The sequence below is a fragment of the Arachis hypogaea genome, chromosome 19, assembly GCF_003086295.3.
Source record: "Arachis hypogaea cultivar Tifrunner chromosome 19, arahy.Tifrunner.gnm2.J5K5, whole genome shotgun sequence".
Lineage (NCBI taxonomy): Eukaryota > Viridiplantae > Streptophyta > Magnoliopsida > Fabales > Fabaceae > Arachis > Arachis hypogaea.
In genome coordinates, this window is record NC_092054.1 from 55,779,133 (window position 1) to 55,794,554 (window position 15,422).

The 15,422-nt window shown below is 35.0% G+C and overlaps 1 non-coding gene across 1 annotated transcript; it reads left to right on the top strand.

The window, feature by feature from the left end:
• Nucleotides 1–1,018: 1,018 nt before the first annotated feature.
• Nucleotides 1,019–1,125, top strand: LOC112781548 (small nucleolar RNA R71). Its single transcript, XR_003192320.1, has one exon. It is a non-coding gene; the product is annotated as a small nucleolar RNA R71 (small nucleolar RNA).
• Nucleotides 1,126–15,422: the final 14,297 nt, after the last annotated feature.

Genomic DNA, 15,422 nt, shown 5'->3' on the forward strand with positions numbered 1-15,422 from the left:
TATTCTTCAATTGCTGAGGGTATGGGACTCTTAGGACGTCTGGCTTCAACATTTCTTCCTTTTTTTTTTGCGGACTCGAAGTGGAAACTCGATCTCCATCTTGCTCTTCTTTCTTTTCATTTGAGCCCTTTTCTTGTGGTTTCTGGGAAGCTTCTTTCAGTTCTTTCCCACTCCTGAGGGTGATAGCCTGACACTCCTCCCTTTGGTTTGAGTCAGTATCGCTGCGAGGGTTGTGGCTGGGAATTTGCTTGAATAGGTAGCCAATTTGTGTCTCAAGTTTTTTGATGGCAGCATTTTGATTTTGCATATTGGAACGCACTTCTTCTCGGAATGCCTTACTGTCTTGAATCTCTTTGCATATGCCTTCAAGTAGTGTCTCAATCCTTGAGAGTCTATCTTCAGAGGATGGAGAGTTGAGGTTGGAGGGATGAGAAGGGCCATTTTGGCTTTGGTATGGATGTTGAGGTGTGTTGTTAGGTGGGTGTTGATATGATCTTTACGTGGAATGTTGGTGGGCTGCATTGTTGTTGGGGTTGTGGCGTCTCTGATCTTGGTCTTGGTCTTGTTGATTTCCCCACCCAAAGTTTGGGTGGTTCCTCCAACCAGGATTGTAGGTCTTGGAGTATGGATCATGTGCTTTCCTAGGTGAGTTTCCAATGTAGTTGGCTTGTTCTTGCTCATCCTCTGCCTCTGCATTCATTCCCTCTTGGGTTGCTGATGAGGTGGTGATTGCTGCTACTTGGTTCCTCTCCATCTTCTTGGTAAGATCAGCCAGCTGCTTGGTAATAAGCTTGTTTTAGGCCAGCAGTGCATCCACATTGTTCAGCTCCATCACTCCTCTTGTGTTGCCTCTTTCAGAAGCATAGAAGTAGTCATTCTCTGCTACAGTCTCAATGACATCTATGACTTCTTTAATGGTCTTCTTCTTGTTCAAAGATCTCCGAATGAGTGGTCTACTGCCTTCTTCGATTCATAAGAAAGACCTTCATAGAAAATGTGCAGCTGCACCCATTCATTGAACATATATGGTGGGCACCTTCTAGTCAGGTCCTTAAACCTCTCCCATGCTTTATATAGAGTCTCACCATCTTGCTGCCTGAAGGTTTGTACCTCAGCTCTCAACCTGTTGATCCGTTGAGGAGGATAGAATCTTGCCAAGAATTTGTTCACCACATCTTCCCAGGTTGCTAAACTCTCCTTTGGGAAGGATTCTAGCCATTTATATGCATTGTCCTTGAGTGAGAAAGGGAATAGAAGTAGTCTATAGGTGTCAGGATGAACACTATTAGACTTCATAGTATCACATATCCTCAGGAAGGTGGTTAGATGTTGATTGGGGTCTTCTTGGACACTCCCTCCGAATGAACAATTGTTCTGAACAAGGGTGATGAGCTGTGGCTTTAGTTCAAAGTTGTTGGCATGTATGGTTGGCCTTTGGATGCTACTTCTGTAATTTCCTGGGTTTGGATTGATGTACGAACCCATAACCCTTCTCTCTTGCCCAGCCTGATGTGCTGGACCTTCTCGGCCATGGTTGTGAGCCTCTTCTTCATAATGGTTCTTCATATTCTCATCCATATCTGGTTCAAAGTACTCCTCCTCTTCCTCAGCACCAACTACTCTCTTTCCTCTTGCTTCCCTCCTTAATCTAAGGAAGGTCCTCTCAGGTTCAGAATCAAAGGAAGTTGAAGCCCCACTTCTTCTACCTGTCATACAACTAACAAGGCAACCGCAAGAAAGAAAGATGCAGATAGTAACTTCTTCAGAAATGCTGTTAGTGTGAGTGATGCAATATATTAAACAATTAGTGGGTTAGTGGCTGAATTGTAAACAAGTAAGAAAATGGGTAAGGGAAAGGGAGGAAAATAACTGAACAGAAAGTAAATTACTCAAATGAACTTAAATCAAATAAAATAAAAACAAATGCTCAATCTAGTTATCCACCAATTTAATCATTGTTGATACAAAATCAATCCCCGGCAACGGTGCCATAAACTTGATGCATGGAAACTTGTCTCTCAACAATTTTCCTTCGGCAAGTATACCGAATTATCGTCAAGTAAAAACTCACAATAGAGTGAGGTCAAATCCCACAGGGATTGATTGGTCAAGCAACTTTAATTAGAGGAATGTTCTAGTTGAACTAAGCAGAATTGGATTTGAGATTTGCAGAAAATTAAATGGCAGGAAAGTAAATAGCAGAAACGTAAATGCTGGAAATAAAGAGTGGAATGTAAATAGCGAAAAGTAAATTGCAGAATCTTAAATAGGAAGGGGAGTTTAGCATGAAATTAAATAGCAGAAAGTAAAGAGAATGGGTAAGATCAGAAATGGGAAATTCATTGGGCTTAGGAGATGTTGCATTCTCCGGATCAAGTTCATTTTCATCTCTTCCTCAATCAATGCATTCATTGATCTCCTTAGCAATCTTAAGTGATTGAATTCCAATTTCATGGTAATTCAATCTCTCAAATCTTGATCAATAGCCAATTCCTTGGTCAATTGCTCATGAGAAGAGATGAAGTATGGTCACTGATTATACCACATGTATTTCCAAATCAAAGTGTTGGTAGGATTATATGTCACTATATCCATCCAAACCCCAATTTAGTCCAACATGAGAAAGCATTTCTAGCATAATCTCTTCATTCCTTTTCCAAAGTTCCGAAGAGATCCAAGTATGAATAGCTTCTTTTCCAAGATAACTACCCAATTGAATGAAGATTGAAAGCTTTCTAGTAAAATCAAGAGAAAAGATAGAAGAAGAATAATGAAAACTAATATTGATCCATCAAATTTACAACAGAGCTCCCTAACCCAATGAAAGGGGTTTAGTTGTTCATAGCTCTGGGAATGAAAAACATAGATGGAGAGTACATTCTTGAGAATTAAACTAAAAGTTACAGAGAAAGTAAAATACAGAGAGTAGTTCTCAAATTTCCAACCCACTTTCTGATTCAAAACTACCCCTATATATACTACTCTTCTGATCTTCTAGTTGGTTCTTCAAATCTTGGATATGGGCCTTTGGATCTTGAGTTTGAAGCAGTTATCCTCTTTAGTGGGCTTAGCTTTACTTGCAGAGAGAAAGTATGAAGTAGGCAGGGACTTTTAGCTTAGGACGTTAGTGGCGTTAACGTTAAGTGAAAGTGTGAGTTCGAGAACGTTAGTGGCAGTCACCTTTTTCACTAATGTTCCTAACCCAATGGTGACCCACGTTAACTTCAACGTTAGTGGCACCAACGTGACCACTAACGTTGCCTCTTGATCCTTCACACACGTTATTGGGACTTACCTTTTCCAATAACGTTGAGAATCCTCCCTTCCCTACGTTAGAGTTAACGTTAGTGTGGCTAACGTGACCTTTAACGTAGGCTTTCCAAATCTTCAAAAACGTTAGTGATACTTACCTTTGTCACTAACGTTTCAAAACGTCGCTACTTCCCACGTTAGAGTTCACGTTAACTAGGTTAACATGGCTTCTAACGTGGTGGTGATAGCCATCTCCAATGTTAGCGACAAAGGTGAGTGTCACTAACGTTGGCTCATCATTCTTTCATCCACGTTAGCTTCCACGTTAACTAAGTTAACGTGGGAGTTAACATTGCTCATAGTGGCTCATTCCAACGTTAGTGACAAAGGTGAGTGTCACTAACGTTGGTGATTCTTGCTCCCTCCACGTTAGCTTCCACGTTAACTAAGTTAACGTGGCAACTAACGTGGCTCAAAGTGGCTTAGTCCAACGTTAGTGACGAAGGTGAGTGTCACTAACGTTGGCCATTCTTTTGCTTCCCCACGTTAGAGTCCACGTTAACTGAGTTAACGTGGCTCTTAACGTGGCCAATATGAGCTTGGTCCAACGTTAGTGACAAAGGTGATTGTCACTAACGTTGGCTTCATTTCCTTCTTCCATGTTAGAGTTCACATTAACTTAGTTAACGTAACTCTCAACGTGGGCTATGATGGCTTCGAGGACGTTCTTGGCGATTACTTTTCTCATTAACGTTGCAAGCTAGCTCCCATTCCACGTTAGAGGTCACGTTAGTTAGACTAACGTGGCTGCTAACGTGGTTCTTCCTTGCTTCCTTTGTCCTGAAATCAAGCAATAAAGTGCATCAAAGTTCTAGTCCAAGTTATGAGATATGCATCATCCAATTTATCATTCAATTTATGCATAATTCTCATGAATTCATATAAAAATCACAATATTTGCTTGAATCAAGATGTAAGTGAAATTCTACTCAAAACTTGCTTATTTCCTAAGAAAGTGCATGAAACTACCCTAAAACCATAAAGAAAAGGTCAGTGAAACTAGACAAAATGCCCTGGCATCACCCCCTGATATAAATTCCTCCTAACAAGCTTTCTTTTATTGTGGTTAACTGGATTCTCCTTGCTTGTTGGGGTAGAGGTTAGATTATTTTTTGCTGACCTTCTCTTTTTCATGGATATTTTCTTCTATTTCTTGGTCAAAATCCCTTTTCAGTGCTTTCCTTGGTTGCCTTCACTTCTTTAATTTCAAAATTTGGGTGTTGTGTGATGGTTGGTGTGTACCCTTTATCCAGAATTTCTTTAATTGGTGGTTCAATAAAATCACCCTCTATGCCACTCTCTGCTTCGTTAGGACCAAGGAAAGCATATTCAAGTGTTGGGGGAGAAGACTTCAATTCAAATGTGATCAGTGCATTCAGATTTTTCTTCTCAGGAGCTTGCATGCAGAGAATTATAGGGACTTGTATGGCTTCCTCCGGAATTATTGGAATGTGCAAGCATGGAGTGTGCATGGCTTCCTCCTTTGTTGTGTATCATCCTCCTTTGTTTGTGCATCTTCCTCCTTTATTTTTGCATCTTCCTCTTCTTCCATGTGTGAGGATGGAGAGTTCTCTAATTCATTGGAGTATGAACTCCTTTGATTGATTTTCTCACTTTCTTCCATAGGATCTCACATTGTATCTCTTGGGAAGGAATTTGCTTGTTCCTCTTCTTGGGGCTTGGTAATCAACTTCACATATTTTTCTATATTTTTTACACTCATCTTCATATCATGTATGAATTCTTTCATGGATAGCTCAAGAGCTAATGGTTCTTGATATGAAAAAGAAGAGGAGGGTGGTTCTTGATATGAATAACTAGGAGATGATGGTTCTTGATAAGAGTAAAAAGAGGATGGTTCTTGGTATGGATAGGGAGATGGTTGCTCTTGATATGGGTAGAAAGATGATGGTTCTTGATATGGATAGAGAGGTGGTGGTTCTTGGTATGAATATAGATATGGTGGTTCTTGATAGTTGGAACATGGAGCATTGAAGTTTCTTTAGTTTTGACTTTGCCAACCTAAATTCGGGTAGTTCCTCCATCCACAATAATATGAATCACTCCTTGGGTGTGAGTAGTAACCCATATGATCTCTCTCCATTATTTTTCTTAGCACAAAGCACCAAACAGAATTAAACGCACCATGTGGTAAATAGACAAGCAAAGAAGAAAGAACATAAAAAAAATAAAATAAAATATAAAAGAAAAATAAAATAAAGAAAATAAACTGAATAATTAAGAAAATAAAATAAATAATAAGCAAAAAGGAGTATAAAATTTAAACTCAATATATAAAATAACTAGGAAGAATAAAACAACAAAAGGGACACCAAACTTAATTTCAGAAATTAAGAGAAAAAAATTTAAATAAAATAAATCAAAAAAATTATTTTATTTAAAGAAATAAGTTAAATCAAATTAAAGCAAGAACGCCTAATCTAAGTAATCAAACAACCAATAGTTTTTAATCACAGTCAATCTCCGGTAACGGCGCCAAAAACTTGGTGCGGAATCTAAAGTCCACAAAATAACCGACAAGTGAACCGGGTCGTACCAAGTAATACGTCAGGTGAGTGAGGGTCGATCCCACAAGGATTGATGGATTAAGCAACAAAGGTTAAGTGATTTACTTAGTTAGACAAATAGAAAAGAGTGTTGAGATTTCAAATGCATCAAACAGTAATTCAGAGAATCAGAAAACAAGTAGTAAATTGAGGTGAAATATATATGGAGAAAACAGTTAAGGCTTCAGAGTTATCTATTTTTCATATTGACTTTTCTTACTAACTATTTTAATCATGCAAGATTTAATTCATGGCAAACTATAAGTGACTAAACCCTAATTCCTTAGATCTTTTTAGTCTCCTCAGAACCTTCATTAACTGCTAATTCCTTGATCACTTAATTCCAATTAGAAGGTGAAGTTCAATTCTAGTTTATATGCCACAGAAATCATAATTACCCAAATATAAGAGGATTATATGTCATGTATCCCGTTAAGACCAGATAATTAGTGATTTAGGAGAATATGTTTTCAAGCTGTTGTTCAAGTAAAGAGCTTTTTCAAGTTATACAAGAACTCAGTTAGAACAAGGGTCATATTTCTGTTCCACCCAAATTCATAAAATAAAGAACAAAAACAATTCTTGAATTATAAATTAGTACATGAATTAAAATAGAAAAATAATAGTATCAATCCATACAATAGACAGAGCTCCTAACCTTAACAGTGGAGGTTTAGTTGCTCATGGTTCAAAGAGAAAAACTAGGATTTGTAAAACTGTAAAGTACGGAATGAGGTAGAAGAGAAGAGAAGAACTCGAAGGGCTGATTCTTTTCCCTTTTATATCTAATCCTAATTAATGTAAAATATATTTCCTAAAAACTAAATAATATCTTTTCCAAATTTTAATAATAAAAGTTAAATCAAATTTGCAAAACCTTCACGTGTAATGCATCCTGGGACGAGTGGGGACCATTGGACTCATTAAGGTTGACGCCGAACTTGAAGAACTTCAAGTTTGGCATGGAGAAGGCAGCGTTGCTTTCTCTTGCTTTCCTTGAGTTGATGCCGAACTTGAGAAACTCAAGTTCGGCATGGAGATGGCAGTACGATTTCTCTTTGGAGGCCTTGAGCTAGCGCCAAACTTGAGCTTCCTCAAGTTTGGCGTGAAGTGGCCCATACGAAATGGAAGAAAAGGGTATACTATTATATATTGTTGGAAAGCTCTGGAATCACGTCAATTTGTGAAGTTGAGATGCGAGTTGTGTTGGTACATGTGATATTTATGTTGATGTTGAGATTGAGGATGAGTAAAGGTGAAGGAAAATGTGGTAAGTTTGGTGTAAAATGACATAAAGGGTTGATTTTGATGATAAATAGAGTTTGGAATGGTTTGGTATGGTTTTGGTTGTGTTTTATGAGAAGTTGTGGAAATTGTGAATTTTGGGTAAAAGTTGGTTTTTTGGTGAACTTTGTTTGATTATAACTTTTGCCTCGGTTTTCAAAATTTGATGAAACTTATCTGGAATTAAGGATCTTTGAAAATCCTTTTAATCAATATAAAGTTTGTGAAATTTGGAATTTTGTAGAGGAAGTTATGATCATTCAAAGTTAGTGTTAAAAATCTGAAATTCTGCAAAGTTGCAGAATTTCAGGATTTCTGATATGTGCGCACGCACAACCCTGCGAATATCTTATTCTGTGCGGACGCACAGACCTGTGCGTACGCATAGGCAGGAAAAGGCTCTCTGCTTGCAACGTTAGCACAGCTTGTGCGCGAACACATCAATGAAGAATTGCAACCTGTGCGTACGTGCGTACGCACAGCCCTGTGCGCACGCACAAGTCGGGAAGGGTCGTCTGTTGGGGGTGCTAGCACACCCTGTGCGAGTGAACAGACATTACAAGTTTTAGTACCTGTGTGTATGCACAGGGTGTGCGTACGCACACTTTCAAATTCTTCCTGGGCGTGCACACGCACACCTCTGTGCGTACGTACACGCCCTGTTTCACAAATTTAAACTTTGTTTTCAACTATTTCACCTTTCCAACAAAATTTTAAGCTTCTATAACACCATTTTAAGGCTTTTGGGCTTAATTTTGAGTATGGAAATATGGAAAATAAGCTAAGGGTTTTAGATAATATTATTTGGAAAAATTAGAGAACGGAGGCCTAGGTTTCTGGTGTGTTGGGGATGGTTTGATGGTATGTGACGAAAGGTTGATGTATAAGATGAGATTTGAGGAACTGTTGAGTTCGGGATGAAAATGTGAATTGACAGTGGTTGAGATGAGTCGAGGACTCGAAGGAGTGATGAGGAATTACTGATACGTTGAAAATATTTTCTGAAAAACCACTGTACTACTATTTTATATTGAGATTATGAGACGCTATGCGCTCGGCAGGGACGTGTGGTTGGATCCCGCCTATCGAGGTAGCGGCGGCGGCGTAAGGGCGGTGGTTCGTCCCGCTTGCATTGAGATGCAAGGTCGGTGGCAAGAGTATCCCTCTCGCATCCCTTAGATTAATAGAGCGTGCAGGCACAAAACCCTGGACAGTGATCCGAGCACTATATCTCGGGGGTTCCCATATGATGATTCCAAAGGACGACATCTCCATGGAGATGTGTCGGGTTGGCAGTTGAACCGACAATGTGATATCACAGCCAGTAGGGCAGGCATTAATCATGTGCATCTTCTATATGTTTGTTTGCTTTGCCGACTTGTAATTGTATGCCTATTTGTATAACATGTCTAAATGCTATTTGAGTTACTTGCTTTATATGCTTCTACTTGTGTATTACTTGCATTGTATATAACTGTGTTTTCTACTGGGATTGAGGAGGTTCGGAAGGCAGTGGCGATGGGATCGCATGGAGGATAGGTTGGGAAAGGCTGTGGGACAACGGTGTTTGGTTAGAATAGAAATCCCTAAGATAGAGTACCCTGTTTACTTATGATAAGGTTTATATTATCATGCTTTATTGTTTTAGTATGCCTTAAGATTGGAATCTCGTAATGGATATGGAGTCTAGGATTGCCTTCGGTGTTCCGAGGTCTTATATCCTACATCACTGGGCACTGTTACCATACTGAGAACCTCCAGTTCTCATACCATATTTCTGTTGTGTTTTCAGATGCAGGTCGTAACCCACCTCGGTGAGTTGTTTGGTTGGTGACAGAAGCGGAGGATCCGGATACTTCTTTTGAGTTATTTTATATTTCGTTTTGCCTAGAGGCATGTATTGAGAGAACAAACTTGTATAAGCCATTCTAAACTTCAGTTTCCTTTTTGTCTGTATATTTGGTTAGCCGGCTTAAACTCCACGGGCCGTGGCTAGTTTCTTATGATATTACACTATTATACTATTATCTTTGTTTATACCACATCTATTTCTTGTGCTTTAAGTTAGACGCTTCATTAGTACGTTTTACGCTTTTAAAATCCTATTTTTGAGTTATATCTTTCATCGGGCTTCTAGATTATATTATTCTTTCTATATATATACTAGGTATGAGCTTAGAACTGTCGTAATCTCTGATTAACCTTTGCCTTAGACGCGAGGTAAAGCTTAGGCTAATTAGGGTGTTACAGGCCATGAGCTCATGTGTCAGTTTGTTGCCCGATTCCTAACACTGGTCCTGAGATAAGCGTTTTGTATCGTTGTCCCTATCTCAACCAACCTCCCCTTCATGAGTGTTACGCATCGCCGTCCTCATGGGGGAAGCTTCTTTTCGGTCTCTAGTGAGCGTTACGCATCACCATCCCACTGACCCATCCCTATAGTATCAAGTGAGTGTTACGCATCGCCGTCCTCACTAGACACTTGGCACTAAGGCCCAAACAGCACTCAATTTCTTTTCAATTTTTGCTTTCTACTCTATTGCGGTAGAGATCCCTTTAACTAATGCCTTCTTTTCTATCTGCTCTGCTCTACTATGGTAAACGTTCATTATAATCTTTTCAGTCACTGCTCTCTGCTCTTCTTTGGCAGAGATCATTTTACTTAATACATTCTTCTCTTTTTGTTCTTTTTCTTTTCTTTTCTTTCTTATCTCTCTTCTTTTTTTTCTCTTCTTTTCTTTCCTATCACTCCATAATATAAATTATCTTCGTGTTATTCCCTCGCATTTTTCTAAGTGTCTTATAAAAAAAATTATAAAGTACTTTAATTAAGTCTGTATTCTCTAAAGCTTTTAAAATTATTTTGTTTACTCTGCTCTGACTTAAAATAATATTAATAATGTCTTACTAGATAATATTTTTAATAAAATAATAATAACAATAATACAAATAAGATATTTTAAATGGCAAATAAATAATATTTATATCTATTCTTAAAAATTAAAAGCTTTACGAAGCTAAGTTTTTAATTTTTAAACTCTTGTTATCTATGTTTTAAACTTCAAACTTTTAAATATTTTATTTTTAACTCAATATTTTTATAAAATTATATTTGAAACCTCACTCATCTCAGTATTTATAAAAGTAACCCTGAACTTTTATAAAATACTCATTTTTACTCCCGTACTTTATTTATTACCCAAAATACCTGAAAATTTATATAATTACAAATTGTATCTCGATTTTTATATACAAATATAATGTTTCCCTTCAAACATAAAGTTTAAATACTAATCTTTCTCTTATACCAAAACTTAAACCCTTAACCATTTCCTTTCAAAATACTACTTGTATTTTAATTCATTTATGAGTTTTTTGGCTACCGATTTTTCACAGCTTTTAATTTAATCTTTCAACCACCAAATTTCATCAATTTTCTCAATATTCAAGCTTAACAACAGCCCTCAAATACATCAAAAACAGTTTAGTTCTTATCAGATCTATAATGGACGAACTGTAAAGCATCAAAATCAACGAGATTCAACAAAACTTTAAGCACAAAATTATAATTATCAAACCAACAATCACACATCAAGAATACATTTAATTCACATTAAAATTACCAAACTCTATTTCCGTACAAAATTAAAATATTCGAAGCTCCGAAGAAGTTTTCTGATCGAGCTGTCGAAGCAAAAAACGTCAGAAATTACATATGTCTCCCAGAACTTCAATTGGCCGAATTTAAGGAAAAGGGAAGTTACGTCACCATCAACTTCTACTAAACAAAAATGACACCAACATATAGAAAAAGAAGATACAAATACTTTTATCGGATTAATTTTTTAATTAGAGTTACGAAATCAAGAAATCGAACGCCAAAGATCAAAAGCTCCATAGATTCTCATTCTCTCTCTCCATCGGTCTTCTTTCTTTTTCTTTCTTCTTTGGATTCGGTCACATTGAAAAAAAATGGGTGAGATGATGATTAATTAGGTAAAAGGTAATTAAATGTCATGCTTTATTTATATATATATATATATGCCAGCCACGTTTTGTTTCATTCCTTTCCTTTGGTTTTTTTAATGACATATATATATATATATATATATATATATATATATATATATATATATATATATATATATATATAAAAGTCATGTTTCATTTTCTTTCTTTTGCTGCCAAATGGCTTCGACCAAAAGAATGGAATTAAATAATAATAATAATAATAATAATAATAATTTTTTATTTTATTAAAATAATTTATTATAATAAAAATTATTTAAAAATTTTAATAAATTTTAAATTTAAAATATTATAAATATTTAATTTAATTATTTTAAAAAAAATAATTTTTTTTTAATAAAATAATAAATTATGAATAATTTATTATTTAATTTTCAAAAACTTAGAATTGTTATAGACTCCTCTTCCCATCAGTGGTCTTTTGCCATTTATGGCTATCAGCATTAACACGGGAACATTCCCTTAAACACCAGCAGTTAGACTTATTGGGTTATTTTCTTGGTATTACTCCTAAGTCATCTACGATATGGGATGAGATTTATTTGTGAAAGGTCTAATACTCTTGAATGTAATGGCATGTGCTCTCTTTCTTGTTTCGTATTGTTTTTTTTTATTTGGTCTGCTGTGCAAATAAAATTAACAAAATATGAAAATTGGATTGGTAATTTTGCTTTTTATTTGGCGATAATGCTGCTTTATTGCTGGTGAGCCATTTTCTATAAATTTTTTAAGTTGATATAAGTAGTATGCAGGTGGTGAGGGAGTTTGCTAAATAATTTTTGAAGTTACTTATTAGTTATTAATATTTACTTAAGCTTAAGTTTATTTTATTTTAGGATTTAGGTCATTTTAATTTAAATGGTAATAATTAGCGCTGTTGTTTGTGTCTTATATTTATAAGTTGTAAATGACCTGAAATTGATATGTTAAAATTAATTAGTTTAGATTTTAATAATTTTTTTTTTCTCAAAGACACTTAATGCTGGTCAAATTATATCGAAGTTGCATGTTATTGAGTTCGATGCACAATTAAGTCTACATATTTTTGCCTCTCACACCTGGCTCTGTCACTACTAGAAATAGGACTTTTTCAGACAAAAATTTCAGACGAAATTTATTTCGTCTGAATGACTTTTTAATTTTGGATAAATTTGAAACAAATGTTGAACAACTTTTAGTGGAGGTTTTGGAAGAATATATTATGTCCTAAGTTTTTTTATATTTTGTCCCGAATTTTGACGCCAAATTTTTTCTGGATGGTGCCAAAATTTTCATATAGATTAGCAACATATTTTGGACAAAAACTATAATTCATCTGTATTCCATCTGAATATGTGCAATAACTTTCGACGGATTTGGGACGTAATTTAAAAAATATTAATTCTATCCCAAATTTGTCTATAATTAGTCTTAAATGATTTTACTATAGCTAACCTTTCAAAGTAACCAAAACTTTTTTCCAAAAATTTCGGACGAAAATAACATTATTTGTATATTCCGTTTGAAAGTGCATCTGTTTTCAAACGGATTTCAAATGTTTATTTAAAAATTTTAACATTTAGTATAAAAATATTATTTATATTTTAAATTTGTCTATGATTTGTCCCAAATGTTTTTATTATTCCAAAATAAAGTTTCCTTTTTCTAAAATGACCTTAATTTTATATAACTTATAAAACGGTAAATTTTTTATTTCTAAGACTCAATTTTAAAACTTTTTTATCAAAATATGAAATAATGATCATACTAATTAACATCTCATTTATTATTATACATATTTTAAAAAATTGGATTAATAAGTACGTTAGTGCTTATTTATGCACCTGTCTTTTATAGTTACTAAATTTTTTGTCTTTACAAAATTAGTTTAATATGTTTTAATATTATTCATATATTAGTAATATTATCTTTTAATCCACACAAAAATATAGAATAAAATAAAATAAAAGTAAAACCAAACAAAATTTTTGTCTTTAATTTATGCAAAATTTATCTCAATTTCATTTCAAAATTCGTCCGAAAAATACTGATTTCTAATAGTGATCCTATGTATTTATTTTATGGCAACACGAGTGTTTAAAGCGGTTGTTGTATGTCGGCCATTTTATAAACAATGCAGATATTTAATTTTTGGCTTGTTTTTCTGCTTTTTTTTTTTTTACAAATATCCCACAAATACGATTTGATTTATGTGATTACCAAACTTGGGCTACTATTTGTGTATGATTTGGAGACAACAACTGTTGTATATAGAAACAGAATTTGCAATTAATCTTGCCAAAAGAGGAAATCTTGCTGAGACTGAAAAGCTGGTATGTCATTCTTTCGTAGAACTCAGCTTCAGTGAAAATATTTCTAAATTTGGGTTGTTGCCAAGGCAGATGCCGAGAATTTGAATGTGTTACCTATTAATTTTCTGCGTTTGATATAGTTCCCAAATGTTAACTTGCATGAAGTTTGATTGTCCGCTTGCAATAAAAATACAGTACTTAGATCGGTAATTTTTAAATTTTCATATTAGCATGCATGAGTTTAACTCCATGACTCTCTCCCGAGTCTTAATAGACATTTTCTTACCTTACTTATATTTGTCTCATACCTTGTTTATGAATGACCATGATGATGAACGTTGGAAATTTGTTGCTTTTTAAGTCACTTACTTTACATGTACATTCTACATTCTTCATTGTGTTGGTCACTTTTACAGACATTTTCTTACCCACATTTTTTCTCATTTTTACTAACTTTTCTATATTTTCATTCTTTTTTGTTTTGGGTCTGAACTATCTTGTCTAATTCACAACATTTCAAATTATGTAGGGCAGTGATGAAAACAATAGAGCTCACAAATGGATGATCACGTAATTATAAATTTTATATTTCATATTGAAGTATGTAAAGAAAATAAACATGTATAATTGTTAGAATTGTGGATAATGTATTAGGGATTCATAAGTAGTTGTTATCATCACTTTGATATTTGGTACTTTGTTAGAATGTTGTCACGTAATCAAAGTTTTTTTTGTGTGACAAATATGATGATGGAAGTTTATGTATGTTGGATTCCTTAATTTAAAATTATATATTGGATTTGTAAAGTTAATTAGGAAGATTCAGAAAAAAGTGTAGCCATAGGTTTTCTGAGTTAAGAATTAGCCATGCTTATGGTCATGTTGTACAGTTTAACTATAGGCACGCTTCGAAAGCATGTCTTAGGGTATGTAAAATCCCATATTTTTGGAAATTAAATAACAAGTTATTTACGATTTATTATATTTATTTAGGATTATATTTTCAAAGATTTTTATATATAAGTTGGACAATTTCTTATTTATAATTTAGAGCTTTAGTAATTAAAAAATAATGAGAATTTATATACTTTATTTTAAATATTTAGACTTTGGACATTATTTTATGAATAAAAGAAAAAATAATTTGATTAATCTCTAATTTTCATTGAATTAGTATTTATTTAAAAATAAATTTACAAGTTGATAATTAAATGGTATTTTAAAGATAATTATTTTGTATTATAATCTAATTTTAAATTATTACTCTACCTTTTTATTTTTATTAAAATTCTTACTCTACTCAAACCCTAATTTACACAATACACACTCTCCCTCACCCACGCTCCCTAACCCTAGCCGTCACTCACCCTTACCCCCTCACCCCTTACCCATGGTAAGAAAGAAAGAAAGGAAGAAAGAAAGAAAAGAGAAAGAGAGGGAGCTCAGAGAGGGAAGAGGTAGGAGAAAGGGAGACGAAGAGAGGGACATGACGGCGCCGAAGGGTCCGAGTGCCGTCGTCGCTGTCATTGTTAAGCATGAAGGAAAGAGATAGAGGTCTGCAGAGGAGAGAGAGGGAGCTTGTGAGGGAGCTGCCACCATCAAAACTGGGTTCGTCGCTGCCTTTCGTGCCTCCGTTACCGTCAGATCTGTCACTATCGTCATGCACACAGTCGCCGGGAGAGAAGCAGACACAATGGAGGGGAGGATGCTCATCGCTGCCGCTATTAGGTCCCGTTGCTGTCAGATCCGTCACCACTGCTGCATTGCCGTCGATGAAGCTTCTGTCAACGTCGCCGAAGCTTCATGTCGTCGTTCTAGCCGCCGAAAACCGCTGCTAAAATCCCCATTTTCTTGGTAAGCTCTAGCCTTGTTTTAGATTTCCTTTTTTCACTACAAGGAAAAGCAATATTTATAACAAAAAAAATTGCTACAAAAAAAA